Here is a 17471-nt window from a genome sequence, read left to right as displayed (position 1 = left end):
TGTATGAGGGTAAGTGGGGGCAGGGCGGATACAAGGATTCTCACCAAAATGTTAGCAGCAGCGCCGAAGCTGGTTTGGCTCAGTGGTAGAGCATCGGTCTGTGGACTGAAAGGTCCCAGGTTCAATTCCGGTCTAGGGCATGTACATTGGTTGCGGGCACATCCCCAGTAGGGGGTGTGCAGGAGGCAGCCGGTCGATGTTTCTCTCTCATCGACGTTTCTAGCTCTCTATCTCTCTGCCTTCCTCTCTGTAAAAAATCAATAAAAAATATTTTTAAAAAAATGTTAGCAGCAGTTAGCTCCGAAGAGCAGAATTAAGGGAAAGTGAGGGACAGAAACTGGGAAATTTATTCTTTTACTAAGAAAACTCTAGGGTGTTTTTAATTTGTTTGTTTTTAATCCTCACCCGAGGACGTTTTTTCCACTGATTTTTTTTTAAGAGAGAGTGGTGGAGAAGAAAGGTGGGGGGGGGGGGAGAGAAACATCGATGTGAGAGAGGCACGTTGATTAGTTGCCTCCTGCACTCGCCCTGACTAGGGCAGGGGATCGAGCCTGCAAATGAGGTACGTGTTCTTGATAGGGAATCAAACTCGAGACCCTTCAGTCCAGAGGCCAATGCTCCAACCATTTAACCAAACTGGCCAGGGCTAGGGTGTGGATTTTTTTTTTTTAAGTTTGCGATAAATTTGTACACAATTTAAGATTACCCAAATTCATCTTTTGTTACATAATTTTTAGACATAAATAAATAATATTTGTATTGCTTCATTTGTTCCACACATTTCTCTTTTTTTATTAAATATATTTGTATTGATTTCAGAGAAGAAGGGAGAGGGAGAGATAGAAACATCAATGATGAGAGAGAATCATGGATCATCTGCCACCTGCACGACCCCTATTGGGGATCGAGCCCAGAACCGGGACCTGTGCTCTAACTAGGAATCAAATCCTGACCTCCTGGTTCTTAGGTAGATGCTCAACCACTGAGCCACACCGGCTGGGCTGTTCCACACATTTCCAAGACAGCACATTTCCAAGGTAGGTGTGGACCCTCCACCAGGTATCTGACACATATTATAAGCTCCAAAACACTGCACAGAATGAGTGAAGGAGGGAGTGAATGGATGGGCGTGAACATTCATTCATGAGGCAAGAAGATGTAGTTTCTGGATTTGGCCTAATACGTGCATTGGATTGTAAGCTCTCAGGGAGAGGGCCAGCAAACTTTTCCTACTCATGTGATGATGGAGAATACTAACTTTAAACTCCAGCTAGGCAAACTATTATCAAAGAATTCCATTCTTGCCCTAGCTGGTTCGGCTCAGTGGATAGAGGGTCCTGGGTTTGATTCTGTCATGGGCATGTACCTAGGTTGCAGTTTTGATCCCCAGCTCTGAGGTGAGTGCACGTGCAGGAGGCAACCAATTGATGTGTCTCTCTCACATAAATGTTTCTCTCTGTGTGTCTCTCCCTTTCCCTTCCACTCTCTCTAGAAATCAATGGAAAAATATCCTCCAGTGAGGAGTAACAACAACAAAAAGAATTCCATTATTTGCCTATATTAACCAAAGCTGCACTTGATTATTGTATTTTGAATTTTATCATTAGGTAATTGTGCAATTTCAATTCGCCTTTTGACCTGCAAAGCCTAAACTACTTCCTTTACAGAAAACATTTGCTGACCCCTGGCCAAAGGAGTTGTTAGAATGGAACAGAATGTGCTTCATCTTGCCTCACATGCCTTCATTTGGAGGAAACCACATACATTGGGGACAATGTGGGTAGGGTTGACATTCACACACACACACACACACACACACACACACACACACACACTGCTATCATTACTTTCCCCCAGGCCTTTGGTTCCCCTCCCTGGCATAACCTCTCTCTGTGACAACACACATATTTGTAAATCCTTGCTATGAAGGCATGCTTTCAGGAGTCATCGATGCCATGGCAATTGGCTCAGTGGATAGAGTGTCGGTCTGTGGACCAAAGTTTCCTAGGTTCTATAATACCTTGATTGCAGGCTCCTCCCCGGCCTAGGTACTGGTCAGGGCTCATGCAGGAGGCAACCGAGTGATGTGTCTCTCTCACATTGATGTTTCTCTCTGTCTTTCCCTCTCTCGTCTACTCTCCCTAAAAATCCATGGGAAAATATCTTTGGGTGAGGATTAATAGCAACAAAATGTCAGCAATAGCTTGGGTGGCCATTCCTAAACTGATCCGCAATGACTGGTCCCTCAGGCAATTCAGGGCCTGGTGCATAGTTTGGGAAGGGGTTACCATGACATCAGGAAGCACAGCTCGTGGCTTCATGCTCACCAATACCCTTGGCGACTGTGAGATCAAAGACCTCATCTGGCCGCCACCCAGTCCCTTGGTTTCCCTTGAAACCTTTGCTCAGAAATAAGGTTAATAAGGAAAGTCAAAATGACTGCCAGTCTAGCCCGGTTTGCATGGCTCAGTGGTTGAGAGTTGACCCATGAACCAGGAGGTCCCAGTTCGATTTCTGGTCAGGGCACATGCCCAAATTGCAGGCTCAATCCTTGCTGTAGGGTGTTCAAGAGGCAGCTGATCAATGATTCTCTCTCACCATTGATGTTCCTCTCTCTCTCCCTCTCCCTTCCTTTCTGAAATCAATAAAAACATATTTTTAAAAAATGGCTGCCATATGTACTGAGGAAGACCCTTTAAGGCTATAGCATTGGTCCACCTTTCTAGAAAAGTCAAATGCACATGCTCTGGCTTCTTGGATACAATGTGTCATCCAATTATAGACCAGTTAATTAGGATCTCATAAAGCATGGCACACACTAGGGGTATACTTACAAACAGTCTAGCGCCTGATGAGCTACTGAGTTAAGCCTAATGAGCCTTCCTAGGTTTTCTACTGGCTGGTCAACAAGTAGAGCTAGTGCTACTGTTACTTCTGTTGTGGGATCCATTCATCTACTGGCTGCTGCCACAGAAGGCCAAGAGAACCACTCTTGGGGCGCTGGCCACACCCTCTCTTTTAAAAGAAAATATTTTATTGATTTTTTACAGAGAGGAAGAGAGAGGGATAGAGAGTTAGAAACATCAATGAGAGAGAATCATCGATCAGCTGCCTCTTGCACACCCCCCACTGGGGATATGCCCACAACCAAGGTACATGCCTTTGACTGGAATAGAACCCAGGACCCTTCAGTCTGCAGGCCAATGCTCTATTCATTAAGCCAAACTGGTTTAGGCCACACCCTCTCTTGTGGTGTTGCTGAGCTCCAGAGCACTCATAGAGCAGCAGATGGATTCTCCACATCCAGGCTGCAGTAAAGTCCTCAGAAGGAAATACCATGGAGCCCTGGAGCTGCCGCAAGACCTAGGACAGTACCAGGTTCTGGGAATAGGTTAATGAAAAAAAACAACAACAACATCAAATAAGAAAAGGCTGGCTTAGCTGGTATGGCTCAGTGGACAGAGCCTCAGCCCACAGACTGAAGGGTCCTGGTTCGACTCCAGCCAAGGGCACAAACCTCAGTTGCAGACTTGATCCCCAGTCCTGGTTGGGGCACATGCAGGAGACAACCAATTGATGTGTCTCTCTTACATCGATGTTTCTCTCTCTGTGTGTCTCTCCCTCCCTTCCACTCTCTCTGAAAATCAATGGAAAAATAGCCTCAGGTGAGGGTTAACCTGAAAGAGAGAGAGAGAGAGAGAGAAAGAGAGAGAAAGAAAGAAAGAAAGAAAGAAAGAAAGAAAGAAAGAAAGAAAGAAAGAAAGAAAGAAAGAAAGAGAAATGGCTCAAGTGGAAAGAAAGAAAGAAAGAAAGAAAGAAAGAAAGAAAGAAAGAAAGAAAGAAAGAAAGAGAAATGGCTCAAGTGGAAAGAGTCATGTAAAAGAAACATTTTTTAAGCAAAGGATTTCTATGGAGATCGGGTGAAGAGATACGCAAGAGGATCCTTTACACAAGGCAGATCTGATATGAGCATCTTGGTCTTAAATTGAGGCACAGAGCTCTTTAGGGGACAGCAAGCTGCCCTTGCCTGGTCAGCACAGACCCGAGTGAGATGGGCTGTGGGACTCAGCCGCAGTAGAAGGCATTGTAGATCTCGTGGTCCTCCTTCCCCTGTTCTCTTCCTCCCTCCCTCCTGGATGCTGTAACCCAGTCTTCTGAACCCTCTCTGTCTCAAGCACTCACCCTACCTCCCAACTACCCCGTTATGCTCATTCCCAACACCAGACAGTTCTTCTGCATCTGTACTATTATTTCTTATTTCAAACCAAAGCTTAAAGTGCTTGTCTACACAACGCCTCAGTGCCCATGGAGAAATGGTGGCTCTCTGGGTGAACAATTAAGCCAAAGGCGCTCCTCCTAGGGGGCCGAGTAGCCCCAAATCAGAGCGCAGAGATAGGGAAGAGGAGGGAGGGAGGGATTGCAGCCTCACTTGGCCATGTGGCCAGCTGACCTTCAGCTGTGGCCAACCTGTGCAACTGTCCACAGTGGCCCAGCTAACCAAACAAAAGCTCATTTATTTATTTTTTTATTTAATAAATCTTTATTGTTCAGATTATCACAATTGTTCCTCTTTTTTGCCCCCATAGCTCCCCTCCACCAGGTTCCTACCCTACCCTCTGCCCTTATCCCACCCTCCGCCCCACACTGTCCTCATCCATAGGTGTACGCTTTTTGTTCAGTTTCTTCCTGCACCCCCCCCCACTCGCCTTTTCCCCTGAGAATTGTTAGTTTACTCCCTTTCTGTGCCCCTGATTCTATTATATTCACCAGATTATTCTGTTCATCAGATTTTTGATTCCCTTGGTTTTTAGATTCACTTGTTGATAGATACATATTTGTTGTTCATGATTTTTATCTTTATCTTTTTCTTCTTCCTCTTCTTAAAGATCTGAAATAGCATGGCTGACATGTACACATAACTGTTTGACATTGAAATGGGGACTCAAAACTGTTGGCCCAGAAAGGAACTCAATACAGACTGATTCATTTGCCTCTCAGCATAACCATTATGGCTTGTCTCAGTTTAGGTTCTTACAAGGGTATTTCTTAGATCACATGATCTCACACATCTAGAGGAAATGATGAACAACATAGACTAATGAACAAAAACAGACCCAGAGAAAGAGAAGCAGTGAACAGACTTTCAAACCTCAGAGTGAAAGTAGGGGAGGGTGGGGGTAAGGGGAAGAGATCAACCAAAGGACTTGTGTGCATGCATATGGGCCTGGTCAGTGGCCATGGACAACGGGGAGGTGGGGGCATCTGTAGGGAGGGGTTTGGGATGAGAATAGGGGGATGAGGACAATTATGTGATATCATAATCAATAAAAAAAATTGAAAATGAAAAAGGACTGGCAAAACAAAATAAAAATAGAAATAATTAAAATAAATAAAAATAAAGGCCATATATAACACTCGCTGCTAACATACTGAATGGGCAAAATCTAAAAGTTTTTACCTTAAGATTAAGAATAAGACAGAGCCTGGCCAACATGGTTCAGTGGTTGAGCATCAACCTATGAACCAGGAGGTCACAGTTCGAGTCCCAGTCAGGGTGCATAACCGGGTTGTGGGCTCGATCCCCAGTGTGGAGCATGCAGGAGGCAGCTGATCTATGTTCTCTCTCATCATTTATGTTTCTATCTCTTTCTCCATCCATTCCTCTCTGAAATCAATAAAAATATACTTTAAAAAAATACCTTTCAACATTTTATATAATACTGGTTTGGTGGTGATGAACTCCTTTAGCTTTTTCTTATCTGTGAAGTTTTTATCTGACCTTCAATTCTGAATGATAGCTTTGCTGGGTAGAGTAAGCTTGGTTGTAGGTTCTTGTTATTCATCACTTTGAATATGTCTTGCCACTCCCATCTGGCCTGCATAGTTTCTGTTGAGAAATCAACTGACAATCGTATGGGTGCTCCCAGAAGCTCATTTCACCATGAGGAATGGGACCATTGCCTCCCAATGGCCTGTCTGCATTCACAGACGCAGGGACAAGGCAGGGTCCCTTCCATCCCCTGCCATTTCCCTTTCTGGGTCCGTTCTAGATTGCAGAGCATTTATCAGGGTCTGTCCATCACTTTCAACCCATTCCTGTGTTTCCTGAAGTCAGCGTCTCCCAAATAATTGGCCAAGATACAACACCCTTCCCCCCAAAAAAACCACAGAACTTAGAGCTGGAAGTAGCCCTTATTTCCTGCATGCGGGAACTGAAGCCAAGGGTCAAGGGGGTGAGAGAGGCAGAAAGAAGTATTGGAACTCTCACTGCTGTGCTTCCGCTCTTGTGTTCTCTCAACTTCTCCCTTCGCAACTGCCCCAAGGGAAGAGCCAGCAGCGGAACATTTAGTCAGCATTCTGAAAAGAGGATGAGGGTGGGCTTTCTGGCTCCCATCAACCCTTTGTTCTTACCTCCCCACCCCCACCTCTTTTTTATTGTATTTTATTAATTTCAGAGAGGAAGGGAGAGGGGGAGAGAGAAAGAAACATATATGATGAGAGAGAATCATGGATTGGCTTTCTCCTGCACGCCCCCCACTGGGGATGGAGCCTGCAACCTGAGCATGTGCCCTGACTGAGATTGAACCATGACCCCCTGGTTCATAGGTCGATGCTCAACCACTGAGTTATACCAGGAACTTATATATTTGTTGTGTCTGTGGAAAATGACTGGTATGGGAAAACAGAGAGTAAAAAAAAATGTTGGGATTAACTTTAACCTTTACAGGGTATATTCTGTGGTCTGTCTTCCCTTTATGGGATGGGTAATGAGAAGGCCCCTGACTTAACTTGGTTGGACCATAATTTATCTAGTTCCCACTCTGCTCTCCTCTATGACAACACTGGCAAAGCGGGCTCAAGTCAGGGCTTCCTCTGAGCCCCTGACTATAATGGAGGGACACACTACAGAGGAGAGAGTGAACATTGGCTGGGAGATGGGGAGGATTTCAAGGTCAGGTTGAGGGGACAGTGGATGGCAGCGTGAACTGACAGCCACAGTTGAATGAGCTGGTTGATAAAGCGAGACCATCCTGTGTGACTGTTCCATTGCGCCCACAGTCAGATGGAAATGTTTTTATAGCTTGTAAAGCTCTGAGTGTTAGCCATCCTTGTCAGTGGGTGTAGACCAGGGGGAGGGGGAGAGAAAATATTTTTAAAGCTACAACAGGGCTTGGTCAAAAATAGAGCTTAGACAAAAGTGGAAGGCTAGAATAAACCACGTGGTTCTGGGCTGGAGCTGGAAATATCAGCAAAAAGCCATATTTACCTTAATATAGGTACTGATGGATGAATATAAAGACAGTTTTGCTGATAACAGGCACCTCTGATATGATGTCAGGAGAAGGGGAATCAAAACCTATAACACAAGTCTCATCATAAGAAAAGTATCAGAAAAACCCAAACGGAGTAGTACTCAAAACTCCCAAGGCCCTTGCCCAGGCAGTATGGCTCAGTGGTTGAGCTAAGGCCAAAATGGTGCTTTTAGAATTGGAGAAAACATGTTTGTTTCTTCCTTTCTGCACCCGCACCTCAAGGAACTTCAGAACCGCCTTCAGGGTCATAAATTACTTCCGGAAGATCCAGTCAAGGGCAAAGGCGTCAGTAACCATCCTGCCAGCAGGTGGCGCTCCCGCCCTGTAGTTCGGACTTTCTGAATAGGCAGCCGGATCATTGTGTGATAATGTGCAGGATTAGCCAGGACCGGTTTGGCTCAATGGATAGAGCGTCGGCTTGGGGACTGAGGAACCCGGGTTCGATTCCGGTCAAGGGCATGTACCTTGGCTGCGGGCATATCCCCAGTGGGGGGTGTGCAGGAGGCGGCTGATCAATGACTCTCTCTCATTGATGTTTCTAGCTCTCTCTCTCCCTTCCTCTCTGCACAAAATCAATAAAATATATTTTTAAAAAAAATGTACAGGATTAAATGAGCACAAAACTTTAATTTGCTGTAAAAGTTCATAAAATCCACACAGGCATAAAAGCTCTATTCCTGGCTTGGGGGCAGCTTCATTTCAGGTAATCCAAGTTTCCAAATAAAAGCCATTTTAATCATAATTTGCCCCATGGGTCTTAAAGTGTTGAAACGTTTAAGAAAAGCAAACACCGTGAAACAAGCCTTTGCTCCCCATCTGGGAACAGGTCGCTTTAACTGAGAAATGAGCTAGAGAAGGGTCAATCTCACAAAACTACAGATGATCTGAGTGAAGCTCAGACTCCCCCGCACAGATTCTATATCCGTTTACTGAGTTGCATTGTGAGAAAACCAAACCAAACCAAACCAAGCCAAGCCAAACCAAACCAAACCAAACCAAACCAAACCGAACAAAACCAGCTTACATGAGAAAGGTAGCCCTGTGGGAAATGCTCAAATAGCAGTACCTGTACGCATGTCCGTGTGAGTCTCAGCCTATCAGCTGCAATGTGCAACAAGACGGCCTTACTTTGTGTGCCTCAGTTTCCCTTCTGGCTTTGAGCTTCCCTCTTACCTGGTTCTCCGGGAGCTGCACTCAGACCTCCAGGGGAATGGGACCCTGGCCTCCCAGGGCTGGTGCACAGGTGCTGGGTTTGATGTGGTGACACGCCTGGGCGGCATGCATGCACAATCCATTTCTTAACCTTTTCCCACACAAACTTGGCAGGTTCCCTCTTTGCTCGGAACCAAGAGACCGCGTAGCCCTCGTCTCTTCTCTCTCCACCAGGGGTGTGGAGAGCAGCCTTCTCCCTTTGCCCTTCCTGGTGGCCCAGGTGTCCCTGAGTAGCTTTCCTCCACACCCCGTCTCCCATGATTCCTTTAGGCCCGTGGTCAGTAAACTGCGGCTAGCAAGCCACATATGGCTCTTTGGCCCCTTGAGTGTGGCTCTTCCACAAAATACCACGGCCTGGGCGAGTCTATTTTGAAGAAGTGGCGTGAGAAGAAGTTGAAGTTTAAAAAATGTGGCTCTCAAAAGAAATGTCAATCGTTGTCCTGTTGATATTTGGCTCTGCGGACTGAGTTTGCCGATCACTGGGCTAGGCCTTTAGAAGACAAACCCCAAGGAACTTGCCCCGCACCTGTCCCGAGGCTGCGTGCGCAGAGCTTGAGGTCAGTTTGCCAGGAGCAAAGGCAGGGGGAGAGGGAGGTTACCTTCTCGCAGATTGCTCTGCCTCCCAGGGTAACTCATAAATACCAAAGGTTTGTCTTTGCCTCGTTTGCGCGGGGATCAGCTGGTTCTCAGGTTCTCATTTAACAGGCAGCTGTCAGGACTCAAACAGAGAAACCCAGGCACTAGGGGCAGGGCCAGGGAAACCGATGGAGTTTGAGAGCCACACGGCAAAGCTCGAGCTCTCAAATGGCCAGTAGTATATTGGCAGTTTCTGTGAGTTTTAAAATCCCGAAGACCAGGCTACTGACTAGTATACCCCAGACCAGTGGTCAGCAAACTCATTAGTCAACAGAGCCAAATATCAACAGGACAACGATTGACATTTCTTTTGAGAGCCACATTTTTTAAACTTCAACTTCTTCTCACGCCACTTCTTCAAAATAGACTCGCCCAGGCCGTGGTATTTTGTGGAAGAGCCACACTCAAGGGGCCAAAGAGCCAACTGTGGCTTGAGAGCCGAGGTTTGCTGACCACGGCCCTAGACTACATCATCTCTGCCCGAGGTGCCCATTATTGTCATTGCCACGGGAGACTCTACACATCTCTAGCTTAGCTCTTGTCCTTGAGCTCCATAGACTATGGCCAACTACTGGCTCAGCATCTCCAGGCTGGGCATTGGAAACCTGCCAATGATCTCTCACCCACAAGCATGAGCTGTCTTGTTCAGTTAACTCTTTTTTCACATCTCAGCTCCAGCGCCTTCCTTAGGCAGCCTTCCTCCACCCCTCCTCAATCTGACTCAGCTCCCTGAGTTGTAAGAGAGTGATATAATCTCACAGGACCCTCTTCCTTTCCTTCAAAGATCTTGAAGCTCCCTCAGCATGGTTACCTGCTTAACGGGTTTCTGAATAAGCTCTGGGAGAAAGGGAGCATTTCCATCTCTGCTCACCAGTGTCTCCCCAGCCCCCAATACCACACCTGGCCATGGTGGGCAATCAATAACTGTTCATTGACTGACTGAACAAAATGAATGAATGAATGAATGCATGAATGAATGCATGCAATTGACAGCGTCTCAGTACCACATCTACATAATGCAGAAGACACACTTCATATGACATTCATCACTATCTTACAGATTAAATTATGGAAATGGAAATCAATCAATAATGATGAGTCTTAGAAATGATAGCTTTAGTGCTCCTAACAGTAAGGACTCTCTCTTCTGTAGATCCCACACGAGGGTGGAGATCTGTAAGGTACAGCCCACACGAGGGTGGGGATCTATACATTTTGCTTCTTAGTCTCCAAAAAGAAGAGTCTTCTCATTTCCAGAATCCAAGCATGGCATGATGCTTTGAAGACTAGTTTATTAGTATAGACCATTTCACTGACATTGTATTTATTTCTTATTGATTTTGAATGGCAGTTTAGAGGGAGTTTTCTCTTCGCCTTAACTTTTTTTTTTTTTTTTAATCTGGATTGATTTCAGAAAGGTAGAGGAAAAGAGAGAAATAGCAATGAGAGAGAAACATCCATCGGCTGCCTCCTGCACACCCCCTACTGGGGATTGAGTCCAAAATCTTGGGTATGTATCTTGATGGGGAATCGAACTGTGACCTCCTCACTCATAGGTTAATGCTCATCCACTGAGCCACACAGTCCCAGCATCGTCTCCTTACCTTTTGACATCAACTCCTGAAATGGGGCAGAATGGGAACTTGTCCTTTTCTTAGGGAGGAAAAAACCATGCCCAGAACATTCTCAGAAGAAAGCTCTTCACATTTTTGTATATAAACATTGACACGGTCTGTCCAAACAGAGCTTTGTAAATGAAGTTTTATGACAACAAGCCATATTGGGAAAATAGAAACTCCAGTGTGACATGGAGATCAATGATAGCCAGAGCAGGGAGATGAGGAGGAGGTAAGCGCAGGAAGAATCGGGATGGCAGGAAGAATGCCATCCCGATTCTTCCAGATTCAGAACCATACCCTGGTCTCATGTGAACCAGCATTTGGCAAGACTTCATACTTCTGGATTTGCTGCTTCTTGCAGGATCATAGGAAAAAGCAGAACTGGGGATGTATGGGAACTTGGATCAGCAAAAAGGGACTTCCCTCGCAAATTTTAAGCAGGAAGTGGTCAGCGTTCTCATGAAAGCAAGAAGGTTGTGGAAAATAAAAGATTATATATTTTTAAAAGCCTTCAGACATGAGCTCTGGATATTTGAGGCATTTCTGTAAAGTATGATGGGCTTAAGTCCAAAGAAATCAAAAGCAGGCCAAGCAGTGATTGAGACAGACTATGTAATGAATGGACAAGCTAACACATTGTCACCTTTTAAATAAAAATATTTTAAATATAATATGTAAATATGGCACATGAAATGTTGAGCCAAAACTTTATACAAAGCAGATGGTTAGGAGAAGAAAATTCCCAGATACTGTATGCTAAAAGAAAAAGAGTAAAAATATTTGCCGTATGTGGAATGTTATATATATTTACATATTCAAAACAGCAAGTGAGCATGCATCATCTTAGACCTGCTTAACTTTGTCTGTGGGAAGCGGGCAAGACTCATGCCCACTCAACAACAGTTTTCATGGACTCAGTTAAATAGGATTAAGCCCTGGCTGTGTTTTGCTCAGTGGATAGGGCGTAGGCCTGCAGACCAAAGAGTCCTAGGTTCGATTCAGGTCAAGGGCATGTAGCTTGGTTGCAGGCTCCTCCCTGGCCCAGGCCCTGGTCAGGGCTCATTCAAGAGGCAACCAATAGATGTGTTTCTCCCACATCGATGTTTCTCTCTGTCTTTCCCTCTAAAAATCAATGGAAAAATATCCTTGGGTGAGGATTAACAAAAAATAAAAAGACTGCTAACCCTGAAGCTACCAAGTTATAGTGGGCTTTAAAGATACCATTTGTGGGCTGGAGTGGGAGGGAGTGGCTGAGAGAATAGTTAGTGGTTAGATTACTGAGAAATATGACAGAGACAGAGATGATAGAGATAAAGAGAAGACGAGAGAGAGAGAGAGAACACACACACACACACACACACACACACACACACACACACAGAAAGACTAAGAGAGAGTCCATTGCTACTTAAACCACAGTTTAACATTGGGGGTCATGTTCTATGGAAAAGGAAATGTGTCATTATGTCATGGGGGGAAGGGCTGCTCACTCAGTTAACTTGGGTATTTCATTTACACCCGCATGTGCAAAGGGCAATACACAACCAGCTCCTCTTGAAATATGAAGCAAAAGCAATGGAAATAAACAGTCCAAAGATGTCATAGTGTATGGTCTTCAACCTTTTTTATATTGCCCTCTCATCAACAAATGACATTTGACACATATCTGTATTAACACACTGGGCTTATGGTAAAATAGCCACGAACACACCTTTTAAAAGATGAATATATATATAAAAGCCTAAGCGACCAGCCAACTGGCAGGTAGTTATAATGTGCAATGACCACAAGGGGGCAGACGCTCAATGCACAGTCATGGAAACATGAAACAGACTGATGAATCTCAGAGGGAAGGAGGGTGGGAGTGTGGGAAGAGATTAACTAAAGATCTGTGCATACTCAGCCTGGCCCTGTGGGGATTGGGCCAAAACTGGCAGTCTGACATCACCCGAAGGGTCCCAGATTGCGAGAGGCACAGGCCAAGCCAAGAGACCACACTGGTACATGAATTCATGCACCAGGTCTCTAGTCTATCATATTTTCTTCCCACACCCCTCTTTGGAGACCCAGCCAAGGTAGCTGAACATCAATACCCATAAGGCTCCACTAGGTGACACTATCCACCACATACACAGAACAACAGTCAGCATCTAATTCAGATACTAGGAAGATTACACTAAAGACATCCCTTAAATCATAACTGTAAGCAGGACCTATGGGACTGTGAATCAGTTGGCCATGTGCCCCTAAATCTCTACCTAAATCTGCCCAGGGTACGTGCCCAAGCTGTCTTCACATTGCAGTCCTGAACAGAACTGCCAATTCTATAGAGTTCATTAGATCCCTCCAAAGCAAGTGCCAAGTGGAAAGCAATTTGAGTTGAAGTGCAGCTCCACTCCCTAGCAATGGGGCGAAGGGCACCTAGGGTTACACACAGGAGGAGAAAGAAATGGATTGCCACTGTGGGAAAGGGGGCAGGCTTTCCTTGCTGGTGACTCCTGTATAACAGTCCCTGGTACCCCAAAGGATGACATGGTGTTTCCCAATGGGGTCCGCAGACCATCTGCTGCAAAAGCACTTGGGCTGTTTCCAGGAATGCAGATCCCTGAGCCCCAGAGACCAGCATCTCTGGGGTGTGGACCTGGAATCTACATGGTTTCAAAGCTCCCTAGGTTATTCCGGTCCCCAGGAAAACTGGAAAAGTATTTGGATTGGTTGGACAGAACAGTGTCATCTTGGGTAGGGCCATTCAGTCCCTCCGTGACCTTGAGCATTTGACTTAACCCCTCTGATCCCACCTTCAACTTTGAGTTGACCCATCATCTTTGAGATGGAGCTTCTAATACCAGCCTCCTAGAGGCAATGTGAAGATTTAATGGAATAAATGAATCATTTAATTTGCATTTGCTGCTTAATAAACATGACTTTCCTTCCTCTCCTTTCTTACCACGCCCTGCCCAATAACATTGTCCAGGTACCAGAACAGGATGCCTGTGTTCTGTCCACTTAGGTGGCCTGTTCTGGAGAGGTGACCTTCTCACAGATTGACCCATCGTGATGCATTAATGGACAAGAGTAATGCGTTCACTCCCTGGCAGGTTATAAATGATCTGGCTATTTCTAACAGGATGCTTCAATCAAAAGGCAAAAAATCATGGGAAATGCAGACCTGGGAGAGAGAGGTGAGCACTGTGAACCGTTATTTAAGGGCCGTCACCTGGTCACAAGGCCCTGAGTGGTGGGCCTCCATGTGGACCTGGCCCAGGAGTGTTACACACTGTTCCAGGGGTAACTACAGAACAGCAGACGAGTTCTCACTTCCAGAAGAGCCCATGCACTCTTCTCACCAGGGTGGTCCCCCTGGACAATTGGCCTCAGATATGAGTTCATAGAGATCCTATGTAATAAAGATGGAATATGCTAATTGACTGTCACACCCTCACAAAGATGGCAGTGCCCATAGCCAATAAGGAGGGAACATGTTAATTGACTGCCATGGCCTCAAAGATGGTGGTGCCCACAGCCACAAGATGGCAGCACCTAGTCCCCTCAGCCCCACTAGAGCAGCAGGTGCATGGCACAACTGGGCCTGCCCCCAGTTGAGTCTGGCTGCTCCATGCATCTGCCTCCAGAGTGCTCCAGTCCCCTCAGCCCCCCAGCCCCCCAGGGCTGGCCTGAAGTACAGGTAACCAAGGCTGGCCAAGGCTTGCGCTGCTGGCAGTGGCAGTAGCAGAGGTGTGATGGGGACATAGCCTCCTGCCCCTGAGGGCTCCCGGACTGTGAGAAGGGGCAGGCCAGGCTGAGGGACCCTCCCCACTCCAGTGCATGAATTTTCATGCACCAGGCCTCTAGTGTTACTATAATCTTCCATTGCTCATGATATCAACTCACGCAATTCACTATTTGGGAAGCCTGTGGACTCCATGAGCCACTGCATCTCCTCGGCCCTTGAGTGAGGCAGACACGTGTATCATACAAGTGTGGTGTCCTAATTGGCTGTCTGGCCTTAGGCTCAGGGGTTGCCATGGGCCACAGTAACATTGAGAACCACTTTCTGTGTATGGAAGCAACTGCCCACCTCATCTTGTCCATTGGCAGGCTCTCGGGATGTCTGAAAACTACCACAAGGCCACCAGGACTTCTGTTTCCCCTCTGGGTCTTTCCAGCCATTTCTGAAGGGTGCTCCTTGAGACACCGTGACAAACTCTCTCAGTCAGTTTAAGACTGGGCTCTTCCAAACAATAATATAAAGCACCAAGAGGGAGAAGGGGCATATATATATACCACCACTGAAATGTCATGACAAACATGTTAGAAATAAATTACACCCTAAGTGGTTTGGCTCAGTGGATAGAACATCTGCCCTCAGACTGCAGGGTCCTGGGTCTGATTCCGATCAAGGGCATGCACCTTGGTTTCGGGCTTGATCCCCAGTAGAGAGGTGCAGGAGGCAGCTGAATAATGTTTCTCTCTCATTGATGATTCTCTCTCTCTCTCTCTCTCTCTCTCTCTCTCTCTCTCTCTCTCAAAAGTCAATAAATATTTTTTTAAAGAAATTAAGTACAACATAGAATTAGGGTAATCTTTTAAGTTTTTTAAAAAATATTTTTTTATTGATTTCAGAGAGGAAGGGAGATGGGGAGAGAGATAGAAACATCAATGATGAGAGAGAACTATGGGTCAGCTGCCTCCTGCATGTCTCAGACTGGGGATCAAGCCCACAACCCAGGCATGTGTCCTGACTGGGAATTGAACCATTATCTCCTGGTTCATAGGTCAACATTCAGCCACTGAGCCAGGCTGGTCAGGAAAATTAGGATAATATTCAAGGCAGTGTAGTAGGCCTTAACTCACATGCATGAAAGTTGAGATAAGATAGATTATGCATGTGAATGTGTGGTGAGTCAGGCCAGAGGACCCCGGGGGAAGGTTGCAGGGAGCCGCATGTAGAAGGCAGGGCTCACTGAAGCAGCTGGAACTTTACTGTGTGTGGGAAAGAGATCAGTGCTCAACCAAAGCGCATGCAAAGCCACTGCTTCCAACAGCCGCAACCATAGCTTTCTCTTCCATGAGACTCCCCCTACCCCAACCCAGCCTGGATGGTGGAGTGGGTTTTATGGAGAATTGGAAGTCCATTCCAGAGCAGAGCCAACCAGAAGCAAGTCAGAGGACGAGCAGGACATTCCGAGCTTGGCAGGTGACTAGGCAGTCACTCTGTCTTGTCGCCTGACTTGGTGGCTTTGGATTGGAACCATCTATGAACGGCTCCAGTTGTTCAGAACTCCACAGGGGGCCCTCAGAAGGTTCAACGAGTGACTTGTCAAGATTACCAAGGGTCCTAGGCAGTGTTGCTCAATGGATAGAACATGGGCCTGTAGGCTTTAGAGTCCCAGGTTTGATTCCTGTCAAGGTTACATGCCTGGGTTTTGAGCTTGATCCCCAGTAAGGTGGGGAGGGTGCAGGAGGCAGCCGATCCATGATTCTCTCTCATCATTGGTGTTTCTATTTCTCTCTCCCTCTCCCTCCCTCTCTGAAATAAAAAGATTTATTGTTGTTTTTTTTTTTTAAAAAAAAAAAAAAGATCACAAAGGAATTAAAACTAAAATCATCTGTTCATGCACTTTGGGTTGTTTCCTACAACAAACCACTGTACTTGAAGCCGGTCCCAAAATGTGCTGTGGTTTCTAAGTTGCATTATTTTCTGTTTCCCTTCCTCTTTTTTTAAAAATATATTTTTATTAATTTCAGGGAGGAATGGAGAGGGAGAGAGAGAGAGAAACATCAATGATGAGAGAGAATAATGGGTTGCCTGACTCCTGCTCATTCCCCGCTGGGGATCGAGCCCGCAACCTGGGCATGTGCCTTTGACTGGAATCGAATCTGGGACCGTTGAGTCCACAGGTCAACGCTCTAGCCACTGAACCAAACCAGCTAGGGTTGTTTCCCCTCCTCTTGATGCCTTACAGAAGATGTCTGAGTTGCCTTCAAGTGCTTTATGGTTTATAAATTGGCAAAATAGCTTCAACTTTATGTATTTGAAAGGAAGAAAATTTAGGATAGCCAAAAGCCAATGTTCTGTGTTACTCTTTGTTTTCACTGCAGAGGGAAGGCATCTATAAGTACAGCCAACCCTGGCAATGTAACCATCCTCCATTCTAAAGATTAATTTGCGAATTTGTGAGCCTTAGTAATTGATTGCATGTCCTTTGGGAATAATCCATATATTATGTATTTATAACCATACTTAAAACTTTTAGCATTTCCATCTATGACAAAATATAAAACTAAATAACTCAGGTGAATTTCAACCCAGTTGAAACGATGTGTGTTTTCAGAATGTTTTGGTCCTTTCTGTTATATTTGAGCTGTAAAGCTGAAGTTCAAGATTGAAGCTCTCTCAGTGATAAGGTCTTTAAACCTCGGTTTCCCCTCCCCCTTCCTCCCTAATTTAAAGGAAGCCATACCATTGTCACCCTGCCTGATGACTACAAATAAATACATGCTCTTGGCTCCTCTTTTAGAGTTCACCATCAAAGTCATCAAATGTTGTCAGATCAAGGTTGCAGATACTTATAAATATACCACAGTAGTTAACAAAGCAGTTTGAAAGATCATTGGATGGGGAGATTTTAGACACAATACTTAGCAATTCAGATAAAAATATTTATCTATGGCTGGGTAGGTGTGGCTC

Source organism: Pipistrellus kuhlii, unplaced genomic scaffold (assembly GCF_014108245.1).
Source record: "Pipistrellus kuhlii isolate mPipKuh1 unplaced genomic scaffold, mPipKuh1.p scaffold_m20_p_16, whole genome shotgun sequence".
NCBI classification, from domain to species: Eukaryota; Metazoa; Chordata; class Mammalia; order Chiroptera; family Vespertilionidae; genus Pipistrellus; species Pipistrellus kuhlii.
This window is presented reverse-complemented; position numbering follows the sequence as displayed.